Source organism: Psittacula echo, assembly GCF_963264785.1.
Source record: "Psittacula echo genome assembly, chromosome: 10".
In the NCBI taxonomy this organism is placed as follows: Eukaryota; Metazoa; Chordata; class Aves; order Psittaciformes; family Psittacidae; genus Psittacula; species Psittacula echo.
In genome coordinates this window covers 18,305,662-18,329,876 of record NC_137741.1, presented here as the reverse complement: position 1 = coordinate 18,329,876, position 24,215 = coordinate 18,305,662, and the positions used below count along the sequence as shown (strand labels likewise).

The window sequence follows — 24,215 nt, the reverse complement described above, 5'->3', positions numbered from 1 at the left end:
GTTCAAAGCACTGAATGCTACGGGGCATATTAGTGGTTTTATGCTTTAGATCTATCTTTTGTAACTTCAGAGCTCATTAATATATACCATTTTGTGTGATTAAAAAACAACAACCTGGCACGTGAGAAGCTTTGAACAGGAGAATGGATTGCAAGGAAATGGCTTTCTTTTCATTATGCAGATTTTAAGCTAGACATGAGATGGGCCCAGCGAGTCAATGGACAAGGTACAACTGGTGCAAGGTAATCATTCCCTACCTGTCTGAAAACCCAGGAAGAGTCAAACACTATTTGAAACATGAAGATTTTCACATCATGATTTCACAACAGTGGATGTAAATGAGTGAAAAATGCCATTATGGTCCTTTTAAGGCTGTTTAAAATCTCAGGGAAGGCCATTCTCTTTTGCTGTGTGAAAAGCTGAAAGCAGGACTAAGGTGTGGAGGTACCAGAGTGATGGGCTCACTAGGAACATCTAAGAGCAGAGACCAGAAAGGTGTAAATACTCTGGCTGTTGGTCAGGTACAGTTCCCCCACTAGTTACAGCCTGAAATGTTGACTCTTAACACTGTTTTGCCACAGAAGGATTAAGAACATGTGTGCCAGAGTATTGTTCTTCTCTGGCTGTGGTTGCTGGCTTTGAAAGATTGAGGTGATGAATGTCTCCTGGACCAAATATACTTCTGAATTTTCTGTCCATCAGTTCTGACTTCTCAAGCTCCTTTCTGTCCAATGACACCAACCTGTCCCCAGCCTGCCAAAGCACAGGCTGGTTTAGCAACACCAACAGAAGTGATTGACCTTTCAGGTTGTGTGGCTGTCCCTGATGTGGCTGTCTCTCCTGCCAGGGTGAAGATCACACAGCACAGGCTGACATCCTCACTCATGCTGTGACAGCTGCAACAATGAGGAGCCACGGGATGAATCAGGAACCAAAGCCAACTCATTATACAGTATCCAAAAGCTGAGACATCTGAAGGTAAGGAAACTTCTTGGTGCATTTGAGAGCAATCAGAATACCAACATGATCTTGAGGGACATTTGGGGCTGAGAAGGAAGGGGGCCAGTGCAGTGTGAATAAAAAATGACTGTTACTGAGGTATCTGGAATGCTGTAGGTGCATGTGCTTACTCATCACTGAGCAAAGGAGAGACACTCCCCCCAACCCTTTGGGGAGCCGACATTTGTAATGAAGTTTTCTGGAAAGAAAAGATCCTTTGTGTTAGGATGGTCAGGAATCTGTTGTCAGTACAGCTTGGGCAATGGCAGTAATAGAAAATCTGGTGTATAATCCACCGGATGCTCACTAAAACCTTCCAGAAATGGTCAGGCAAGTATGCTTTTCCTGCCTTAATCCCCGAGTTTGTGTTAGGGGTGTGTGACTCTAGTAGCAGTGCGGCCCTGGGTGGCTGGAATGGTGATGGGGAGATCCTCACAACCCACAGCAATTACATGCATTTCCCCAGTGCTGGGCAGCTTTCTCCCCTTTTCCCTTCTTCACATTCAAAGGGCTGTACTGATTATATGCAACTATGACTATGATTATATGCAAATTGTGACTAATGTATGAAATGAAAATCCCTGCCTGATGGCACAGAGATCTTCGACCGCTGCTCCGCAATTACTGCCTTGCGACAATTTCTGGCGGGTGTTATTTACTCCAACACAATGCCGAGCACAGGTTTACTGCAGAGGTCATAAAGAAAAATTTCATTAAACCCACACCATTTAAGACCAGGTAGTTTCCCAGCTCCTGCTCCTGCTCAGTGCAAAGCCTTGGAGGCTGGCTGGGTGGCTGCCCAAGGGAAACATCCCTCTCTGATGTGTGCAACAGCAGTCACAGTGGGGCAGGTGAGCTGTGTGCTCTGCAGGAGGATGCAGAGGCTGCTAAGCTGCCGTCTGCTGCACTCCCTGCCCTGCTGAACCAGGGGGATGGAACTGGCTCCTGTGAGTGCAGGGAGGCTTGGAGCTGAGCAGGCTTATTGAGTGGCCAACAGCCTGAATTTAATAGTAATTTCTTTCCCGGGAACAGCAAAACCCCTGGGGACTTGGCGCTCTCTCCCACAGGATATCTGTTGAATACCCTGCAAGATGCTGGACCAAATTCTCTCCGCAGCAGCATCAGGTGCTTTCAGCTGTAGCTCAAAGCAGGCAGGGCCAGTTGGCAGCAGTGCAGGCGTTGTGCAAATGTGCTGATGCAGCGCTGACACGGGAGCTCCTGCCAGGGCCCTGCCTGCAGAAGGCTGGGCAGGCACGAGAGCTGTCTTTGTGCAGTGTAATTTACTGACAACCCCAGCTGTCCTGTCTCCTGTTTGGAGGTGGTGGAGACCCCCCGCCGAGGTGCCACAGCTGTGCCAGTCAGGGTGAATCAGGCTCTCCCAGCAGCCACCACCAAGGCATTGTGCCTTCTCCAGCCCATGACCTGAGCCAGGAGATGGCATTTGTTGCACCACGTGCGGACCACTGCCGGAGCGCTGCGGGGTGAGGGGTGGGCAGGCGTGAGCTTTTGGGAAGAGACACACCTAAGAGGCTCCAGGGAAAGGGATTCACATCCCTGTGGCTGGAGACTCAATTCAGTCCAAGAGAACATTAACCTAACGATGGGTGTTGAAAGAGTGCAACAAAAAACTCATCAGTTCACTGATATTTCTTCCAAAATAATGGCAATATGTATTTCAAAAGAGTTATTCTCTTCCCACAACACCCTAGTTCATCCTTTTTTTCCACCTTTTTCACTTATAAGGCTTTGTTTTCCATTGGAATATTATGATTTATAGAAAACATTCAACATTGATGAGGAAACAGTACACTAATATCAGTTATACAAGGAGAAATATTTGTATATACAGAGAGAGTTTAACCTCAGACACTTAGTTCACATATTCAAGTATGATTTATATTGCCTCAGGCTCTGAGGCAGAGTGAACATTGACACCTTTGATGTTGAAAGAAGCCTAGTGAGTGGCCTTTGGAGAGATTTGTGATGTCTCTATCAGCCTGTCAGTGGAAAACCAGGCAGCAAAGCCAGCCCCCCTGAAGATTTCAAGGCCTTGTAGGCAGAGGAATCGTGTAAGCATTTTACTTCCACCGAGTGCTTGAGAGGTTGAGCACAAGTGGCCAGGCTAATTGCATGCTTACAGGGCGCTGTGCTGCAGTCAGCATCTGCACAGCTCTCCGTGGCTGATGCCCTTTTGGCCTGGAAAAGGTGCCAGTGTCAGTGATGGGGATATTTAGCAACTGCACACCGCTGGGTGATGGAGTGCTTTGGTTGCTCTTGCAGCCTGGTAGGGGTGTGGTAACCCAAAGGGAAGACTAATCCTTGCTTATTAGAAATGGAAAACATTTTATTGCACTTGTTGAGAAGCAAATAAGCTCTGCCCCGACTTTTTCCTCGTTTCTGTGGTATCAAGTGTCCAGGGCTTTCCATGCAGCAAAATAGTCTTGAGAAGGTTTGACATCTCACACAGGCAAGGAACATGCTGCAAGATAAAAAAAGGCACCATCAGCATCTCCTGCGCTGCACATCCCTGGCACAGGAACAGACTGTGCACCCAGGTTAGTGATGGGAAGCAGGTGGAAAGAGGGAGCAGGAGCTGATGCTCCTTGCGAGTCGAATTCCCAGGCAATGTGTTGAGGAACACTTTGGAAGATAGGATTAAAACTCAGTACAATGTGGATAGATTGGGGAAATGGCTTGAAAACACTAACATGGGATATAATAAAGACAGCTGTAAAGTGGTTTACACAGAATTAGGGACTGCTGGCTAGACACACCAGGATCTGAGGATTACTGGGGATTATGAACTGAAGATGCATCTGAAATATGATACTATTGCAAAAACAAAGGCCCAGAGCTCCATGCTCATATTGAAGATGAGAGCTCATTTTAATCAGGTGTGCCCAAGGTTGCAGCTCAACAGGAGAGGTACAGAAACCATCCAAGCACTTGGAAACTAAAAGCGAGAGGGAGATGGTATGTACGACCTGGCAAAGAAAGACTAAGGAGGGAGAGACTTGTAGCAGCCAGAGACTGAATCTGCTTCCTGGTTGTCGAGGAACAAAATGTGAAGCTGTAGGTAACTCAGAAGCAGAGGAGGAGAATAGGCAAGGACCCCAGGAAATGAGTGTCAGTAAATGCCTTGCTCTGGTGATGGCTCCTGTGCTAAAGCCCAATTCTGTTGGGCAGAAGTGAAGGGGGCAGAAATATGGCAATACATTGCTGCTCTGGGTGCAGCACTGAAAAGCACTCACACCTATAGCATTAGTGATGCCATATATTGTCCTTACCTTGCTCTTGTCCCTTTGGAAAGTCCAACACCTGCCTGTCACTGTGCCCTTTAAGAGAACGGACTGTAAAGTCACAGGCTTAAAGGTTATAAGCAGGGTATCAGAGGCAGGAGAGCAGATACCCACAAGTTTGCCTCAGTGGGAAAGTGGAGAATAATTGTGGGTTCTGACTTTCTAGGGAGCCTCTGTGGGGGACTAATAGTCTAGACTTGCCCTTTTTGAGGCCTAATTATGTCTCTCTGTCAAACTATAAAAACAAGAGTCTGTAGCATCACAGGGGAAAATGAAAGCTATTGGCCTGTGTTCTGCATTTAATAGGATGTCAAAATCTAAAGGAGAATCTGACTGGTTTTTGACTGAGGTTAGAAAAGAAAATGCAACTAATTAGACTGTTTCTGAATATCCCTCTCTGTCTAATAGCACATAGTAACATCCTGGGAGTCCCAGACGCTCTGATCAGTGCTGCTGTCTGGATGTAAGGGGGCTTTCCCACTGATGGGATTCAGGCTCCACTTCAGCACTGTTGTCACTATTACTGGGGACAGTTCCCTGGGAAATGCTTTGTGCCATCCTACCTCTCTGTGTTAAGGAGATGGAGAAACAGCTAGGGTTGGAGGAGGAGGTGTAGCCAGAGGAGCAGGGTGCTCCATGGGAAGCTCCACATGCTGCTCATGATCTGGTGTTTTACAGTTTGCCTTGAAGATTAATTTTCTAAGTCTCTGAGAACGAAGGAACATTTGGAAAGTACCTTGTGTATGAAGGGCAGGCTTTACTCTTTGGGTATGATGGTTCCAGAATCAAAGTAACACACAGCGGTCTGCAACATATATAAAAGAGCATGAGAGTTAGAATTCACCCCCCAAAATACCCCCAACATCTTATGTGTAAGCTAAAGCAGTAGATCCGAGCCTTTTTCTATCCAAGCTCCTCTTTCATGTCCTGCTTTTCCACCTGCACCCAAGTTCTGACCATTAACTCCACTCCCACTTTCAGAGCTGCCTCCTCCTTGTTTGCAGCCCTTTGTAACCAAGCACGAGAGGACAACAGGATCAGGCACCTCTAGAAAATGTGAAGTAACAGGAGTTGGTGGCCTGTGTTTAAATGCATTAATTATACCTTGGAGGCTGCTATGTTAGGGAATGTTGGATGATGTCCTAGTGCCTTCCTGCACCCTTTGGAAGTTAGTTAGATTTTTTTGTCACATTTAAGTAACTTCTTAGAGAGAACTGCAGCAGCTACAAGTTCCTTTTACCTTTCCGTTGTCAGCTGCCCTCATTCTGAACCAACACTATGCTCAGCTGGCTCCTCATGTTTTACAGATGAACTGGAATAAAAGTGGACTTTGTCCCACTGTGAGAGAAAGGAAGAGGGAAAAAATAACTGCCTACAAGGTTTTTTCATGCAAGAAGTCCCACATCCTCAGTTTTGTTCTCTTTTTGACACAGAAACGTGATTGTCTTCTGCTTTGACATTCTGGGTCCCCTTTCTGGTTTCCATTCTTCTTTTCTGACCTGGCTTTGGGTTAGTCGAGAACCTGCCAACCCTGCCTCACAGTCAAAACTAAACCCTGCAGTTCAAACTGAGGGGACATCAATGGGCAGGGGAAAAATGTGGCCTCAAAATGATGATTTTAAAGAAATGTCATTTCTGCAAGGTCTTGCAGAGGGATCTGAGTCAGGAAAAGCAGAGTCAGTGAGTCCGTAAGAAAATGGAAGGTCTTTCCAGGAGTCAGCCTGAAAAAGGTTGGGAAAGAGTGTAAAAGGCGAAAGACAGACTTGCATAACCCAAAGGAGCTTAGGGAGCAAGAGAAGTGAGAGCACCTGGATCTCCTTGGGGACTGTGTGACTTGGCCTCAACACTTGCATGGAGATGTGTAGTTGTATTTTCCAATAACCTGATTTCACCCACAAATAATAGTTCCTGTAGAGACAGTTAATCCATGCTGTAAAGTGAGTCTTTTCCCAGGCTGTAGCTGTAAAAGATACTCAAAGCAGCTTGGGACCAGTGCTGGAAGCAGAAAAGAGCTGCTCACTGGAAAACCTTGTCCAAGCAGACTTCTTCTCTGGTTTTGTAGGAAGATGCCTAATTTTGCTGGATTCACAGATGACATACACCAGCATCCACTGTGGCAGGGGCAAGGAAAGGGAAAGGACTTAGCCATGACTTAGAAATGTCTTTAACCTCGGGTCTGTCCCATATTCCTAGTTGTAGAACTGATCCCACGGAAAATGAGGGTGGCAAAAATGTGGCCTTTCTATAGATCATTCCTAATGGACACCAACTTTATAAGAAAACATCGGGCATGAGGCAGCAGTTTCATTTTTCCATGAAATGGCTCATCTAATGCCAAGTCTGGGCAAGGATGGGTCACCAGCTACTTTCTGGGGCCCTTGAGCACAAGCTTCCCAAAGCTTGCCAAGAAGCTGCTTTGATAAGGTCTTTAGCTGTATTTTTAGGATCAGGGTTTCTCCAGCCAGCACAAAACCCTTCCCAGATGCCCTCTTCTTGTCAGGAGCTACTGAAAGAGCTCATCTGAGCACTAGGGCACAGGTCACTTTGAAGTGTTGACCCTGGCCAAGGCAATCAGAAAGTAACACTAAACTAGAGGCTAATTACAAAAGAGGGGTTGAATTAATAACTACATAGTTCAAATTTAGCATAAGAAATGATAAAACTGGAATTATGAGGGTGAGAGGGCCTGGGTTTTTTCCCCTCTGTTTTCACCTGTATGGTTTGAAGGTTGGAAGGTACATGCTGCTCAAATAAAGGATTACTTTTGTCTTTTAATCTGTGACATAAAGATGACATAAAATTTATCCCTGTGAGTTGCCATGTAAATGAATTCAAGTCAAGTAACACACAGGGAGCAACAAAGCAATGCAGCCCTCTCCGCTCTGCAATACAAGCACTGAATTTGTGCCTAGAAATCCCAGAAACGGCAAAAAGCCATTTCCCATTTCACATGTTCAGCTACACACAAGCCTCCCTCCTGCAAGAAATGGTGAGGTTTTTTTCTTCGGGGGGGATGAGAAGAGACAAAGGTGATACAGGGAGAGAAGTGAGGTCGTCAAATCCATGTTAGATGACGGCACAGATTCCTTGGCTACCAAACGCGAGGGCCGAGCAGAACAAAGAGATTTGCATTCTAAGTGATGCAAAGCAGCCAGCAGTGTTTTAATGTTGTGTTTGCTCTGTGATGTCTTCATCAGGCGCTCAAAGGCAGCGGCTCTGGCAGCCGTGGGTCCCCGCGAGCCTGTCAAACTCCGTTTCCATGGTTTTCCTTCAGGCAGCACCATCGGCAGACAGCACAGAAGCGGACCCCTGCAACCTGTTTTGAACAGTGTCTCTGATGTAGGGCCCCAGAGCGGGCATCAAACTAGCAACAAGCAGCAAGAAAATAACAATTTTGCTTTTCGCAGGTGTCAGAGCAGCAAACAAAAGGCTGTTTGTAAGAGATGCAACATCTCCTTTTTGGCGGTGTTGGCATTTAAAGTCAGCTGGGCAGGCAACGGGTTGAGGAGGAGGTTTTGGAGGGGGTCTTGAGGAGTTCAAATGGTTTCCTCTTTAATCCTTTAGACTGACTAAAGAGGGCTTCTCATCACACGCTAACAGCTATTAACAGCATTTCAGTTATTCCATTTGAATCAATGAGGAGGGCTATTTTCTTTAAACAATTCCAGGTTTTTTCCAGACAAAGGGTCTGCCTCTTCCCTCACCTGGAGGAGCATTCCTTCATTTCAGTAAAAAGTTCAGAACATCTGAAGCCAGATTTGAGCATTGCTATTGCATATTCAAAAGGTGGGAAAGACAAGTCCATGGTCTTTTGCCACTGGCTGCCTGTGTGCAGTGATAACATGGAAACAGCATGTGCTGAAGAGCAGAAGTCAGGAGAGCTGACAGCCAGACCCAGCTGGACCAGTGAGTTTGTGAACAGCACTGGTTAGGGACTGTACCTCTTGATGCCTCAGTTTCACCATGTGTGGATAATCATTTGTTTCTTCTCTAGTGAAGGACATGGAGTTTTATGCCCAAACGTTATATAAAGCTGATGGTTACTTACATTACGTGTGGTTACTTGTTACATGTGGTTATCATGACACAAGTGACAGGAGCAGCTCAATTCCCTCAAGGAGCAGTTTTCCATCAAAGAAAATTGATGGTCAGATGCTGACCAAGTTACACAGAATCTGGTTTTTCCTACAAATCAGTCAACTTTATTTCAGCTGCTTGGGGAGGAGCCTTATTGGCTCTGGCTTCCTTTGCATTGCCTCTGCCAAGCCAGGGAGAAGCCAGGAGTTGGGGAGCTTTAGGGAACGTCGCATCCCAAGCTGCCTTTTTTCCTCCTGTAGTGAAAAGATTTGAGTGGACATCTGGTTTTACAAGACTTATAGTTTCTGTTCAGCAGCTGTAGATGGTCAGCCAGGAGCTTACAACACGAGACTCATGCTCATCAGGGGCTGCCACAGCAGGGCTTTTTCCTTCATACATCCAAGACACTGGAAATCAGCAAGCTGTAAGGACGGTGCTCCAGGATTCCTGCCTCTTCTGGGGCTCTGAGCTGCTCTTCAGTTCTCTAAAAAGAAGCCACAACTTTGTACTTTATGGTTGCCACTGCCTTGGAGACACACGGCTGCTTTCCTTAATGGAAAAGGTCAAAATGTTTGTGGTCTTGCTCCAAATTAGTGTGGAAGCCAGTGGAAAAATAGCCAAGTCCCATGGAAAATAGATGCATTTTTCAATCTCTCAACCCAAAGCACACTCACTCATGGTTTGACTGAAGTTACCCAAAGCACATTCAGCAAATGCTGTTCCTGTCTTCACAAAACTCACCTCCTACACTTGTAGCTTTCAGAATAGACCAATTTAATACTTAAACTATAATTAAGCGGTTAGTTATTTATTGCACAGTGTCTGCATAGGGAGCAGGCTGAAGTCACTATGTGTGTTCGGAGATGCCAGGACTTCCAGGGAGCAGATGCAGGTGATGCAGCGCTGCAGATGAAATCCTACCCTGACCCTGTGTTTAAATTAATAGTCTCTACAAGATCTGTAGAGAAAATGAGCTTAAGATTGAGAAGGTTTTCAGGCTGCTCATGACATAGTGGTTATTTTTTTTTACTTTAATTGATCTGTTAAATACAAGCAAAGCATTACTAAAATTAATACCATTTCTATCTACAACACTGATCAGCACCAGAACAAGGCCAGGTACACCCATACTGATGGAATAAGTGAAGTATTTACAAATCCCAGCATTGCTAACTGCTGTGTGTGAGGTTTCTGTGTCGCAGGCATAGTTAAATTCCTTTTCCACTGATACAAACAGCACATTTGTTATTAATCTCTTACTGCACAGTGCAGAATTTGCTCTGCCTTTCTCAAGAGGCAACTGCAGAGCAGAGCGGCCACTCGGTGAACAGTGGCATGAAGAGATGGGGTGAACAAGCTGCAGACTCTGGCACAGATTTCTTTTGATCAGAGGAACTGCTCCTGACTCTTGTTGAGTGTCTCATGATGAAGAAACCTCCTCTGGAGCATAAAAATGTGCCTGTGTCACAGTGGAGTCAGAAGCTGGCACTCAGAGTGCCAAGACTATTCTTTAATGAATACTTGTGTGTGCAGGATGTTGCCTGATCATACAAAATGTGGCTTGTATTGTTCCCCAGTTTTGGAAGTAGCTGTAAGTTGTGTGGGTTAGAGCAAACTACCAGGCAAAGCAGAACAGACTTCATTCAAGCATGGTTTGGAGCCATACTCCTGTGTAGCAGGGTAAAGGGGATATCTCCAGGGAATTTCTGGCAGGAATTTGGAACAGTTGTGTTAAAACTGGGGGCTTTTGACAAATAACACCAAAACCCCAATCTCATCTCTTGTGTATAAGTGCACTGTTATTTATGGGACTAAGCTAGAGGGAGGGGTGATTAGGACGTGCTAACTTTGTATTCTTTCCATTGCTTTGTGAACTCTAAAATCAGCAGACACACAGATGTATTTATTTTGGAATAAGAATACTTTGTTCTGGTTTGGAATAAGCCTCTCCAGAGGTTTATTGTTGTCTCTGTGGGCAAGATTTGAGGGCTGCACTGATGAAACAGGCTGCAAGTGTAGAAGGTGGGAGAGCCTCACCTGGGCAGCCACTGCTTGCCCAAGGTAGTAGAACTACAGTGATTGACAATAACATTGCTACTCCAGAATGAGAGTAGGCACAGAGTTACCCCAAGAGTTGGGCAGGGAGAAGCCTCTTGTGTACTGGGAACCAGGTAGCACCCTTGGGCCCCATCCCCAAATTACTAATTATTCCATAGGATGTCTCTGCTGTGGCTATGTTCCCATTCTCATGCTTTGATTCAGCAGCACAATCTCACTATTATTTTATTTGCTATTCTTACTTCTCAGGCTATTAAGACAAGGTTTTTTTTACAGGAGAAAAACAGTCTGCAGTCGTACTTTGCCAGTAAGCAGAGGTTTATCACATAAGAAGTGTTTCTGGGCTGTCAGATTAATGTTATTCTTTGGAGTCGTGGTTGGGAAAGGTGAAAAATGAAATCAAAAAAGGACAAAGAAATTAGCAGAGCACAGTGTGCATAAGGTGCCCTGAGCAGAGAAAACACTCTGGATGACAGACTCGGGGTGAAACAGAAGTGGGAAAAAGTAATTTCATCTCAGCACTTGCTTTGGCTGACTTCTCAGTCACCAACATATTAATGGCTTTTCCCCTAGCAACTACAGAGCTTCCACCATGCAACTATTCCTTGGTCATAAAGACAAAAAATTGAGTTTGCCAGAACAGAGCTACCCCATTCTGGGCTGCTGACAACAGTCCCAGACTGTCCATATGCTCAGCTGCACTCCAAAGTGGTAAAGCAGCATTTTTGCTCCTGCTGGTGCTGGTGGTGTCCCTGTGGTTGTTATTGTTTCCATGCAGACCCCCTCCTCTTCCCTGGAGCTCCTGCCTGTTCTGTTTCAGGCTGTACGGATAGCAATGTCACAGCTCCTGAGCGCCGAGGAGAGGGAACAGATGTAGCTGTTGTCACCTCCCTGCGAGCTGGTGGCATGGCCTGTCTCACTCTGTTCCTAGAAACAGCTCCTGTGGGATGCCTGGGGAGTGGTGTAGAGTGAAAAGGGACATGGACGGAGCAGGGATGCTCCCATGGGGCAGGTCTGAGTGGAGATGGGTGACTGTGGCCCATCTCTGGCAGGTGGAACAGGACCTGCCACCTTTGGGGCTGCGGGGGCTCAGAGTAGTCTCTTTTCCTGATGGATTGTGTATAATCAATGAGATAGGGAGCAGGCAGTGAGGTGGCAAAGGACTAGTGGGTCCCTGACTCCTGTAGGGGATAGATAGGCAGTTCCCAGTTCCTGCCCTGCAGGAATCAGGGGCTCTGAAGGGTTTGGTAGAGATCAACTGGAATGTTTTCTCTCTCAGTGAGCACCATGGGGTTTGGATTCTCTCTGCACACAGGCAGACATGGGTGTTAGGTGAGACCCCCATGCACTGCCTATGAAGACTGTTTTCTTCACAGTACAGTTCATGATTAAGTCTACACTGCATTTTAAAGGGGTAATCTCATTTTCTCCTCCCTCTCTCAGCTAGACCCCCCCCATCATGCTCACATCCAGCCAAAATCTAATCATGGAACAGGCCACATGGCTGCAGAAATGCTATTCATACAGAGTGAGCAGAGAGGTAACAATGGTGGCAACCTGGCAGGCTGTGAAACTGCACCCTTCACTGGCATCATCTAATCCCCATATTTAACTCTGTATTAAGCATCCTGATGTCTTACAGCACCCAGAACTCACTGCTGTTTTACTGACCTGGGGGTCCCTGGTGCAGTGGACAAGCTCAGACAGGCGAGCAGAAAAGCTGAAGATATCAAAATGCTATTTTCTACCTTTAGCCATTAACAGTAGACAGAGAAATTAATTGTTCTGATTCCACAAAAGACGAAAATGGACAAAATACGAGGTTCTTTCCACTATTAGATCTATTGTCTTCCCAAACTTACTCTATCACAACTTACTATGCTTTCAGAGGAGGACATCCAGTGCTACGTGCCATCTTTAGGGTAAGGAGCTTTGTGTTTATCTGCACGCTCACTGCCAAGGCAGATAAGAGATTTTACTCTCTACATTATCACTATTTTTCTTCTTCTTAGGAGCCAGTCTGACTTTAAAAAGAGGGGCAAATATTTGAGCTTCTTTTGCAGACCTAAAGTGAGGCTTTTTATACTTATTTATATCCACTAAAATAATCGGTTTGAAGAAGCTTTTTCAGCTTCTTGGGCTAAAACCTTCCCTGTTGCTAATAGTTGCTTGCTCTGTTCATTATTCTGTGCTAGACTCTTCCCTCCCCTGATTGCATGTTATCACCTTCAATGGAACAGCTGTGTCATTGCTAAAGGGTGTTAATCTTCCCCTATCTAACACCTTATTGACAGCTAGAGTCAGGGAGGCCCCCAGTCTTTTCTGACTTGGGTGACTTCTCTAAACATTCATTTTTTAGCTTCCTTTTCATTTCATACCAATCCCACTGTTCTCTGACCTGGAGAGGCAGCCAGGCTGCTGCAGCCAGGTCTGAAATAGTCTGTGTCAGTTGTAGTGATTGTAAGCAGGAGCGTATTCCCTAACAATGTCAAGGGACAATAAGCCACAGGTAATCAATAAGCACAATACCTACAGACAGCAGAGCCCAGAATAGAAGCTGCTCCGGCAGGTGGGACAGCTGGCTTGGATTTGTATGGAGTGGTTATGAAAGGCACCATGGCTTCCAGTTAGACAGGAGCAGCGCTGACAGTGACAGATCCCCTGTTACACTGTGCCACCGAACACAACGAGCCACTCCAGCAGGTACAGCTCTTTTTTCCTGAGAGTTCTGTAATGGGTTGAAATTAGTCTAGAATTGCATTTTTCTCAGTTCCTGTTGCCTGCCACTGTTCTGGACTGCCCTACAGTGCCCAAGGTCACCTTGACTTCTGGGAGGTCTGGGAACTTGCCCTGACTCTAGAAAGATTGGGTTGCCTGTACAGATCTGCCTTAAAACAGCCCACAGCAGTGGGCACCTCAGTCAGGATTCCTGCCATCCCTCATGAATGCTGGGTCCAAGGGATCTTTTCCAGGCACAGCCTGTTCTGCACTGAGGAGCAACAGGAAGACCCTTCTTTTTAGCCTTTATGCTCCTTGACTGTTAAATAAATGCAGATATTCACATTTATCCCACCTGTGTTCAAACACAGCCCTGAGGTGCTGAAGTTGGCAACAAATTGCCTTTTCCTGATCCCACTTAAGGCTGGTGTCATGTCCTAGAGGTCTTCCTATGGGAAGCAACAGTTCCTAATAGGAGACATTAAGCAGCTAACATCAGTTGTCCTGGCCTCCTCTTGAAGTCGTTGTAGCAGAGGGGTGGCCACCCGAAGTGGGACCTGAACAGCCCACTGTCAAGATAACCTCAATTGCCCACTGAGCCTAAGCATTTCTGACAGCAGAAAGCACCTGCCAGTAGGCAGCAGGTCAAGATGGATACAGTTCTCTTGGGTTTTGGATTAGGAGGTAGATGCAGAAGAAGGAGACAAATGGGTTCATATAAGAAATACTTATATATGTGAATCTATTTTATAAAGCAGGTTACTCATTCTGCCTCTCCTGTACTTAAAAAGGCAGCTGAGTGCAACACAACACAGGGGCATGAGTACAGAACTGAGAACTGGGAGTGTAGGGGGCTTTTGTAGGACTTGAACTGATCTAATTTTATTCCTGTTGTAACTGGAGTTATCTAATTGACTATGATTATTAAATTTATTAGGCTGGTCAAACCAGGGCAATACTAATAGGCAATGTGTGCCCAGAATGGCTTTACCTAGCAGCCAATGTACAAGTACTCACTTGATGATAAGTTATATCCTAGCCTGAAGATACATGTGCTGCCTATGACTGTCAAATGACTTCAGAAAACTTGACCCTCACAAATACTGTATTTCCTTTCAAATACACTTTCTGTGGGGCTGCAGTTCCAAATATCCTGCTGCATCGCCACAGCCTCAGCAGATTTCTTTTGGGTACAAACTGGGCCAGTGACATTTTCAGATAGGCTTGGCCAGATGCTAAAAGAACCAGGCCAACACAGTGTTGTTAATGAAAGAGACACAGACCCACGGGGTACAATATGAACATCAGGTTATTTGGCCACCAGCTGATTCCTTATCAATAAGTGATGTGGCAGGAGGCAAAGTTGTATTAACACGTGCTGAGAGACTGCTGTCACACGGAGAGGCACCGCGCTTGGGATAATAACCTGGTCTCAGCATTCCCGAGCCCACATCAAAGCAAAACATGTTGGACATCCCATTTTTTTTACTTTCTGCTTTAGTTTTGCTTTTCACACCACACACTGTTCAGCTGGTGTTCGCTGACTCCCTCCATGTGAGCCCTGGGGAGCGGAGCTGCCTGGCCAGCTGACATCTGCAGCATCAGGGCTTCGGTCAACTCATGGCTCGCTGGCTGGGCTTGTCCTGAGATGGTTTGATATGGTCATAAAGTACAAACAACTCATTTTCCCATCTCATAAGAAGGAAAAGCATCAAAACCTGGCTATTTATCTATAACAAAATGCACTCATTAAGTAGTAAGTGTGCTTCAGGATGTTGGCTTTGTTCATTCTGACTAAACTCTCTATGGGGCGGTCGCAGTCAGACAGCTAAGAGAGGTCTGAGTATTATTTAAAGGATGGGTAAGGTCACGGTGGCCTGAGCCTCCCGGGTTTGAATTAATCTCCCTGGCACACCAGCCTGCTCTGGCTCCACCGCCCGCGCTCGCAGGTACATTCGTGTAGAGCAATGCCATCCAGTGGTTGCTCAGATTCATCACAAAGCCAATGGCTCCTTCCTGAAGGACATTACACGAGCTGAAATGCTTCAGCTCCTGTTCCCAGCTAAGGCATTTCTCAGACACTAAAAGACTGTGACAGTGGCCAGCTTGATTGCTTCCAGCTGCTTTGGGTTTTGCATGTAAAACCCAGGTATGTTTTAAGTAGCAGCCACTTTAATAGACATTTTTGGGGAAATATTTTATGTATGCAGTCCAATACACACATCTATCATCAGGCCTGAATTTTTGAGTGGGGAGGGGTTACATGGAGTCATGTGGAAAATTATGCTGATTTCTGACACAAAATATAGGCTGTGAATGAAACTTTCTCTGTCCAAAGCCCAGGAGATACTAAAGTCACTCAGTGGGACATTTTTCCTGTAGGATAATGCCCAAAGGAAAGGACAAACAAGAGTTGGGCTGTGCAGAACCTTTCTCCATCAGTGTCACATTTTAAAGAGCCCTAGTATTAAGGGCTACCCAAGGGCTGGACATTCTGTGTGTGTGTGCTTAAACCTGCCTGGCTGCAACCTCTCCCTTGCCTCCTCCCAAAGACCTACCATCACACTGTGGCAAAGGCCAGCATCGCATAGTGACTAAATTAAGACATCAACATGTTTTGCCTGTTGCACTCCCCAGGTCAAATGTAATTGATGTGTCACACCAAACACCACAACCTGGCCCCGGTGCACTGGAGCACAGGCTGTGGCTGTGCTGGAGGGTGTGAGGCTGTTATCACCGCGAGGCAGCTCTCTGGGTGCGTGTACCCAGTGGGTCTGACCCTCCCCTACACTTGGGTCCTGCTCGGTGGTACAGATTCCAGTCAGGCACAGCACCACCGGATGCTGCTGACAACAGGTGTCTCATTAAACATCTCTCAACCTTACAGGCATTCGCATTGACAAGAACCAAACTCACACTCAATCACAGCTTAATCACAGCCAAACTCTATTAACAAGTCATACTAATTACCAACTTCTAACAATTTCTCAGGTTCAGAGGCAAAATATCCTTTATAGATGAAAACAGACTTGTGATACTCCAGCTCTGGCCATAATTAGGTCCTTTTAACCAAAACAAACCTAAAATAAAAATCCAGGCGGATTCCTTTGTGATAACAGTCCTGAAAGTACAGTTGTACAATGCGATGTTTTGTTTGTTTTAATTTTGTATCTGCTATGTTGCCCACAAGGGCCCAATTAGCCTGTTACAGATGCTGCCATCAGTTTTATCCACTTGTCTTTTTTGTGAGGGTTTTTTAAGAGGGGTAACTTGTAGCACAGATTGCTGGCCTGCAGGCATCCAGAGATCAACAACCAGCTTGCTGTGATACCAAGCCCCCTGTGAAACAGGCAGTCCTTACCCACAGCATTCATAATGCAAAGGGTAAAATGAACAGAGGGGAGGGAGGAGCTTGCACTGGATTTTGGATTAGTGTGGAATAATCTGGTGTGTTCAAAAGTGGCCTGAAGATGGCAATTCTGCCATGGCTAAGAATAACTCTGACAAACTTTGGCTGCTACACCTTGGAAATTAAAATGCAGGGGTTATTTTTAATAGCGTGAAGTGCTGCCTTGCAACGAAACAGAAAGTTCTTAAGCTGTGCTTTGAATTGTACCTGTCACTATTTACTCCTGTCCCCTGGTATGTTCAGCACATGTGTAATTCCATGTTAACCTGGACTTTTCCTCCATTGTGTGGCTGTATTGAGTGGTTGAGCGCTTGAGAAGTCACTTGTGTAATCGATAAGCTTACAAAAGGGTACATATAAATACCATGAAGAACTGACAGGGGGTATCACCGCTGGGGCTAATGCTTCATCCTTAACTCACGCTGCTGCTGGAGAGGCAAAAAACCCACACAACAGACTGAGTTAAGGACTAATGTAGAATTTCCTAGCATTTTCTGAGCAGTGTTGTTCAAGGATAAGCCTCTTTCCCCATACCTGCAAGATCCCAGTTCGTGTTGCTGTGAGGGTCATTACGTGATGAGGCAGCTCAGTGGAGCTGCAGGTACCCAAAAGCAGCCACAGGGAGGACCACAGGCTCTGTCCTTTGCTTGCCTGCACTGCTGGAGACCAGCTGCGACCCTGGTGTGATGAAGGGTGACACAATGGCTTAATGGCAATGTGAGACAGAGTGAATCAGCCCAAAAATTGTTACCTGGCAAGAGCAGAAGGCTTGGATTTAAGGTTCAGCATTGAAGGCTTTGTCTTGCAAGGGTACAAGTCCTGACACTGCCTTTGGCAGATGGCATCTCTAAGGCCAGTGAAGAGTTTCTGAGGCTCTGGAACAAGGAGAGGTATAGGTTTGTTTTTTTTGTTTAGAGAAAGCGCTTGTTTTCAGTGTAAGGTCCACTCCTGCTTGAGTAGCAGGAGGAAAAAAGTTCAGTCTTTGTTTAGAGCCATAGGAAGGCAGGACAAGAGATGAGATCTCCATGTGCAAGGGAATAACTGTAAGAACATTCATGCAGTGTTTCATCAGGGGAAAACGGGAGATTTTGTCTCACCATAGTCTCATTCCTCTTCATGAGGCTGTTTCAGACAGGAGCAGAGCACTTTTACCTGTGTTTTGCCAGATGAAATGTGTAAGAAGAGGCCAGCAGGTGTGACATGAGCTCCTTCAGCACAGAAGCCCAGGGCCGAACCCTGACTCCTTTTGGGGAGTACAGTGTCCATGATCAGCATCAACGCTTCCTAGTTCTGAGCTTTGCTGTGGCCGTGTGAATTTCCTTCTTCTTTATGGATTTTTACTATTCCTGAAATTAACAAAAAAAGAATGAATTAGAACAATTGAAGCTTTACTCTGCTGTGGCGCTGTCGCTTCTGATCCGAACCTGAAATCCCGCTTCACACTCCTCCAGTGTGGAAATCTGTCAGGTAAATAGAAATCACCTCGTAAAAGCCCTTAAACAGCTCTGGTTTATATTTTAATTGAGGAACAGAACATTTTAAGCACTTTTATTGGGTGGCGCCTGCTGAATGACAGATGTCTGCAGCGGAGTAATGCTGAGCACACTTTCATAAAACAGGGCAATTCCATGCTTAAAACATTTACAATTAGAGGCTTGATTGAATAACAACGAGTTCTGTGCATGGAGCTCATTTCTGCACTTGTTTGTGCACCTGAACCAGGCTGTGATCATTCCGTATGTTGGATACGAGGTGCCAGTTGCTTTGTTCAATGACCAAATAGTGCTCACGGGCACAGCTGGAAATGTGCCTTTGATTTTTCACCACGACAGAGATAAGGTTCTCTGTGCTGTGCTGTTAGACCTGCTCACACCTTCCTTTCAGCTGGGAGGCTGGGGTTGGTGGGTGTTTTTAAACATGTTAGTAACTCCCCCAGTTTGTCAAGAGGTAGAGATCTGAAAATGAACCCTAATCCTTGGCAGCTGAGAGTCTGGACTAGTTTCTGCTTTATTTTTCTATCTAGTTCCTGTGACCCCCGTTACTGTAATACCCAAGAACATCACCTCTGCTCGTGCACTGCTCCTCACAGTATCTGAAGGAAGTTAGGCTGGCATTAATATTAGTTTCTCTTGTTATAGGTGGGAGCTGTGAATGTAGAAAGAGTCTTAATGAAAGCACAAAACACCCAACAGCAAACCAGTGACGTGGCACGTACCACAACCTTTCGCTCAAGCCAACAGACTCAAGTGAGAAAGGACTTTGAGTTTCATCCCTACCAAACTGAAAGAGATCGTGTCTGAACTGACACCAGTACGAGTTTGTGAAGGCACAGAAAATCCTGAACATCGGAAAACCAGCCTCACTTTCCCAAAGAGAAAGATGAATCCACAGAGTAGCTCTTGCCACAGCAGAAGGGACATGTGTTCTGGGAACTGCAGAGGCAAAATGTGTCATGGGAAAATCTCAACGGATCCAGCCCAGGACGAGAATATGCAAATTGATGCAAAATTAAATGCAGCTGAACAAGATAACACATACCCCAGCAATGGAGAAAACTCACAGCATACTTGCAAAAAAGATGGAGCTTAAATCTAAGGGGGAGATGAGGATGTCTGAGCAGTCCCCACTGACTGTATTTTGGCAGGAATATGAAGGGTTTCTCAAAAGGAGTCAAGAAAGTGCTGCAGAAATGAAATAAGGAGCCACTGAAGTGCAATGGTCAGTTACAGAACTAAAGAGAAGATGTGTAACCCAGCCCTCTACATAACAAACCAGGTAATAAGTAATAATACAGTTTGTCTGCTACTAAGAAATCACCCTGTAGCTCCCTTCTACGATACTGTATTTTTTCTCCTCCCAGCCTGCTCTGCTGGCAGAGTGATTTTCAAGAGTTGCTGGTTTCCAGCTCCAAAGCAGTTTAATTTCAGTTCCAGGGGAAATAAAACTCTAACCGTGTTTTGTAAAATCCCTGAAGATGTGGGAATGTCCTCTGGTTATAAGGAAAGGGAGTGCAACTAAAGAGCCTGATACAAATACCTAAAGAGGTGCAGTATTTAATTAACCATAATCCTTATGGCACGAGTGACTGAGCTCTTTCAGGCTGAACATCCATGATTTTTATTGCACTATCCTCCAGTAAGTGACAACACAAAACCTTTTGCAGGGCCACACTGGTCCATCACCCGCCTTCCCAACGCTAACCATTGTATGACTCTATGATTCGCAGTGGCGGCGCTGGCTGCGCTGTCGGCGACAAGAGAATATTTTGGGAGCAAGTAAGTTTCTACTTTCACATGGCAAACCCCTCTCTCCAGGTTGTCACATTGCTCCAACACATCGCTCCGTCACCAGGGAACTACTGATGCCATCCCTGTGCCGCTGGGGTGGGGAACCCACAGCACTGCACCGGTTGGTTCCACAACAGCACAGGCTGCCCCGCTCCACCCTTGGAAGCAAACAGGTATTCTGGCTGTTTACAAAACAGCACGAGGGAAGAGGAAATCATGTTTTGGGGCTGTTACTCTCTACAGAAAACAGGTGTCCATGGCTGAGTGCAGCACAAGGGGTTAGGCTGGAAGCGTGTGCTGACGGAGGCATGGAGGATCTGGCTTGCAGACCTGCCTTTGCAAGGGTCAACACAATCTCACATAGCACACAACTCTGTTAGTTTTGTTCTGTTTTTTAACACCACCAACAAAACAACAGCATTGGCTCTTTTCTGGCAATGATACTGTGCAACGTGTGAGAAATGAGAGCAAGTCAGTCTAAAGAGGAAGAGTGCAACACATCAGCTACAAGCCTAAAATAAATACTGAGGTCTGCAGCTGCCTGGCCCGGTTTTGGTTTTACATATGTGACTTCTATCAACACAGAGCTTTATTTCTCAAACCTCTCCCTTTCATTGTTAACCATTTATAGTTGCTACCTACTCAACAATAATAATAATGATAAAAGAAACAGTCTTTTTAGTAGAAAAGAGGTAATTTCTAAGCAGGATGTATTGTGCTCTGAAAAGCTACCAGGGCAGTCCCCACAGGCCCCTTATCCAGTGGGATGTGTTATTTCAGCTTTGACAGTGAGCTGGAAGCTGGTCTCTACCATGCGGACACAATACATTAGCATTCCTCAGAAGTGCCCCATGAATGAGACAAAAGTTTTCACCAAGATGCAGCCAGGGCTTGAGCCAGAGCACAGCAGTGTCCACGTGCATCTTTCCAGGGATGCTGGGATGTGAAGCACTCCTGGGTTTCAATGACAAAATGAATCCTTGTGCTGTATTCCCCAGGCTTTCTCCTAGACGTCTACCAGTTACACCCTTCCCTCCCGCCTGCAATTAGCACTTACAGTGTTGCAAAGGGAGATGAGATTCGCTCTGCACCATCCTCCTTCAGAACTCGCTCACACCTTCCCCACTGGGTGGGAACATGTGCTGTGGGTTAGGAAATATTCTCGTAGTGGAATTACATTTGCAGCAATCCCACCCCCCGCCTCCTGTTTTCTTCTCACCATTAGACTCTGCTGCTCATCGTGGTAGAGGAGGACGTGAACATTAAAGCACAGACACAGCGTTTGGTTCAGCAGAGCCCCAAATCTCCGTGACTTTGTTCACTCCCCCCAGGAATTGCATATGCACAAATTGGGCCCAGTATGTTTCATACGGGGTAACTGGAGCCGGATAAGTGCCTGCAATTTTGAGAGAGTGGGGTGAGGAGAGAAGCGGGAGTGTATGAACCCTTGACCTTAATTAGAGGAGATAAAAATGGTGAAACATGATTCCTAAGAAAACCAAGGAAGGCCTCTATTGTCGAGTGTTTCCACATGGATGCCACTGAGAAGAGGTCAAGTGCTTTCTATATACTTTAAGTAAACAGCAGATTGTGAGCTCACAGTCTGGATTTGAGCAGCCTCTGTGTTCTGCAAGATAATAATTGAGTCTTATGCACTTAAGATTTGATATCTATTGACATTATTACTTGAGAGTTGCCAGGAAATACAGCGACAATTAAGAGTATAAAGTTTGCTAGTAAAGCTATGTCTAATGTCATACATGGCTAACCCCATGCTAGGATGGTCTCCTACTCTAGAAGAGCAGCAATGATGGACTCTCCCAAAAAACAGTCTCTGCTGTTGGTGGCTTTCTACGGTAAAGACCTGTGTGTCTCCTCAGGTCTTCATTGTCATGTAAACAATGTGCACAGCCTGCAGAATTACATCTGCTAAATGAGAAATGGGTTGTTTGTATGTCAGGAATAAAGCACTCCAAAGAAGGTAGTTTATTTCCCTGCTACTGTGGAGCATATCAAGCCAAGTTAAAATGTTAAGCCTAAAATTCTTCTGTTCTTCTTTGCAGCTATCCAGACTGAAGGTTAAGAAGACTGAATGTGGTGGCTTTATTCCCAAACCAGCTCCATTTCCCTACCTGGAAGTGGGACGACAGTGAAATCAGAAATTACAGCCTTATTTCATATCTGCAGATTCAGCTGTAGTGTCATTGCCCACAATCACAGTATCATCAGGTAGCATTCATCTCAGGTGCTCAGTGTCCATTCCATACCCTGGAGAGACTATGCCCTTATTAAAGGTCTTATTTATAGACAGGGACACTGAGGCAATGATCCACCTCCACAGAAATCAGTGGCAGACTGATTCCACAGCTCCAACTAGACCCAGCAGACCTAGTAACTTCTCCAGGTATTATAACAGGGAAGAGAGGGTAGGAGTGCTCTTAGGGGCATAACTGGAAGCAGATGAATCCCTTGAAATCTTCCTGTCCACTCAGTGGTCTTCCCGTGCGGATCTAAAATACTAGAGAGCCAAATTATTTAAGGTGTATTGCTGAGAGGAGGGAACGAGGCACGAAACTTGGGAAGCTCAGTCCCAAAGGCTCCTCTTGGAAGCCAAGCTGTAAAGCTTTATACGCACCTGAAGCAAAATCTCCCTCTTCCCCTGTCTGCATCTGCCTGTGAAAAGAAAACAGGGAGGGAGCTGATTTGTGAGCGCTTTCTTGCTAGATTTGAAATCTCTGTCCTTGATTGAAGTGGGGAATGCAATTGCACAAATCATTAATAATTACTGATAAACCAAAGTAGTATTTGGAACCAAGTAAAACCTCCTGCCACTAGGATCGAATCCTGGAAAAGAGACCTGGGAGCTCCAGCCTATCTGCATTTCCTATTTTTGGTGAAATCTGTGTTGGAATTGCTGGGTCTCCAAACCATGCGTGTACTCAGAGTAGGTGATGTCTGTATGTGCAGATCAAGGGACATGAACTTCATCTACACAGACAGCAAAAAGCAGCTTGCAGTTACTTTAACATGTGACCAGTCCCAATTACGGCTTCTTCCACATGGCATCAGTATGCGATGGAGGATCTCACTCTTCTTTTGCCAGAGGCAAATGAATACATTACCCAGCAGCGAGGCGTGGGGCAGCGGATGCCTCACTCTGGGGTGATTTGGATTCCACGCTCGCGTGGGGGTGTGAGCCAACCTCAGAAGTCATTTTCACTGATGCTGACACATAAGGCTTCCCTCAGAGACCTGTCTATCAAACTGCAACATGCTATGCAGAAAAATTAGATTACTCATGCTACAGTAAAGAAGGGGAAGATGACAACAATGAAAAAACAAACCCAAACCTCAAAATATAACAGCTATTTATTGAATGAATAAAAATCCTGACGAGGGGAAAGTACCCTAGAGACTATTTATTTCTCTATTTTACCTCTCGCAACCTGTTTCAAGGAGAGCCGGTTGGAAAGACCCTATTAATTCAGACACTGCCTCTGGAAAAACCACCACTTCATCATGATTGTCACATTACTGTACTTGTGAAATATCATCTTAAATAGTCATTATGATTTTGCTGCTGGTCTTGCTGCAGTTAGCAGCAGGATTTCCTTTGGCTTTGGTAAAAGCAGGATCAGGCCTCCTCTCTCTTTTTCTGAATTGCAAATGGATTGCTCACGTGTCAGCTTGGTAACTAGGCAAAGTTCAGTATGCTCAGTTCAAAGCACGCAAGATGAAGCTCAGGGCATTTCACTCACAGTATTTGCCAAGTTCCTCAGGTCTACAGAAGTGTTAAAGTGGTTTAATACAAAATCCGTCAGACAAACATTATGCAGCTATGTGAACCCCTGCCCAATAAAATCTATTTCTTTGGGAAAAAAAATTACAAAGTAGTAAAACATACACTTAGTAAAGAAAAGAAAAGGCTGGGTGAAGCTTAGCAAAATCCTATAAATCAGAATGCTGCACAGCTTCAGGAAGGGTGATTTAAAATAAATCTGCAGCAGAACACACACAGACACACACACAATCCCGAGCTGGAAACAGACCTGGACAAGTGCCGAGGTTAGAACATCTCCAGACAGCACTGCAGGACTGGTTTTACAGTATCAGATAATGGAAAGGTTTGGCCAAAGGCTGATTTTTTCTTCTCTAGTAATAACAAACCTGTGCTGGGGCTTCTGCAGTATTTGCTCCTTGAGTTACTCCCTAGGAATGCTATTTGGGAAGGCTAATTGAGATTTTTTAACTGCACCTGCTCTGAATCATCTTTCAGTTGTACTGCTTACAGCTGCAAATTCTATTTTACCTACTGTTATCATTTTATAAGAAGCCAGTTGTGTATGGGCTTGATTTGTGAAGCAGCTC

General features: G+C 45.5%; 1 long non-coding RNA gene across 1 annotated transcript; it reads left to right on the top strand.

The window, feature by feature from the left end:
* The first annotated feature begins 765 nt into the window (after window positions 1-765).
* LOC308225498 lies at window positions 766-23,630 on the top strand. The gene is made up of 4 exons (XR_013957749.1): window positions 766-978; window positions 18,699-19,335; window positions 19,875-20,020; window positions 21,911-23,630. It is a non-coding gene; the product is annotated as an uncharacterized lncRNA (long non-coding RNA).
* Window positions 23,631-24,215: the final 585 nt, after the last annotated feature.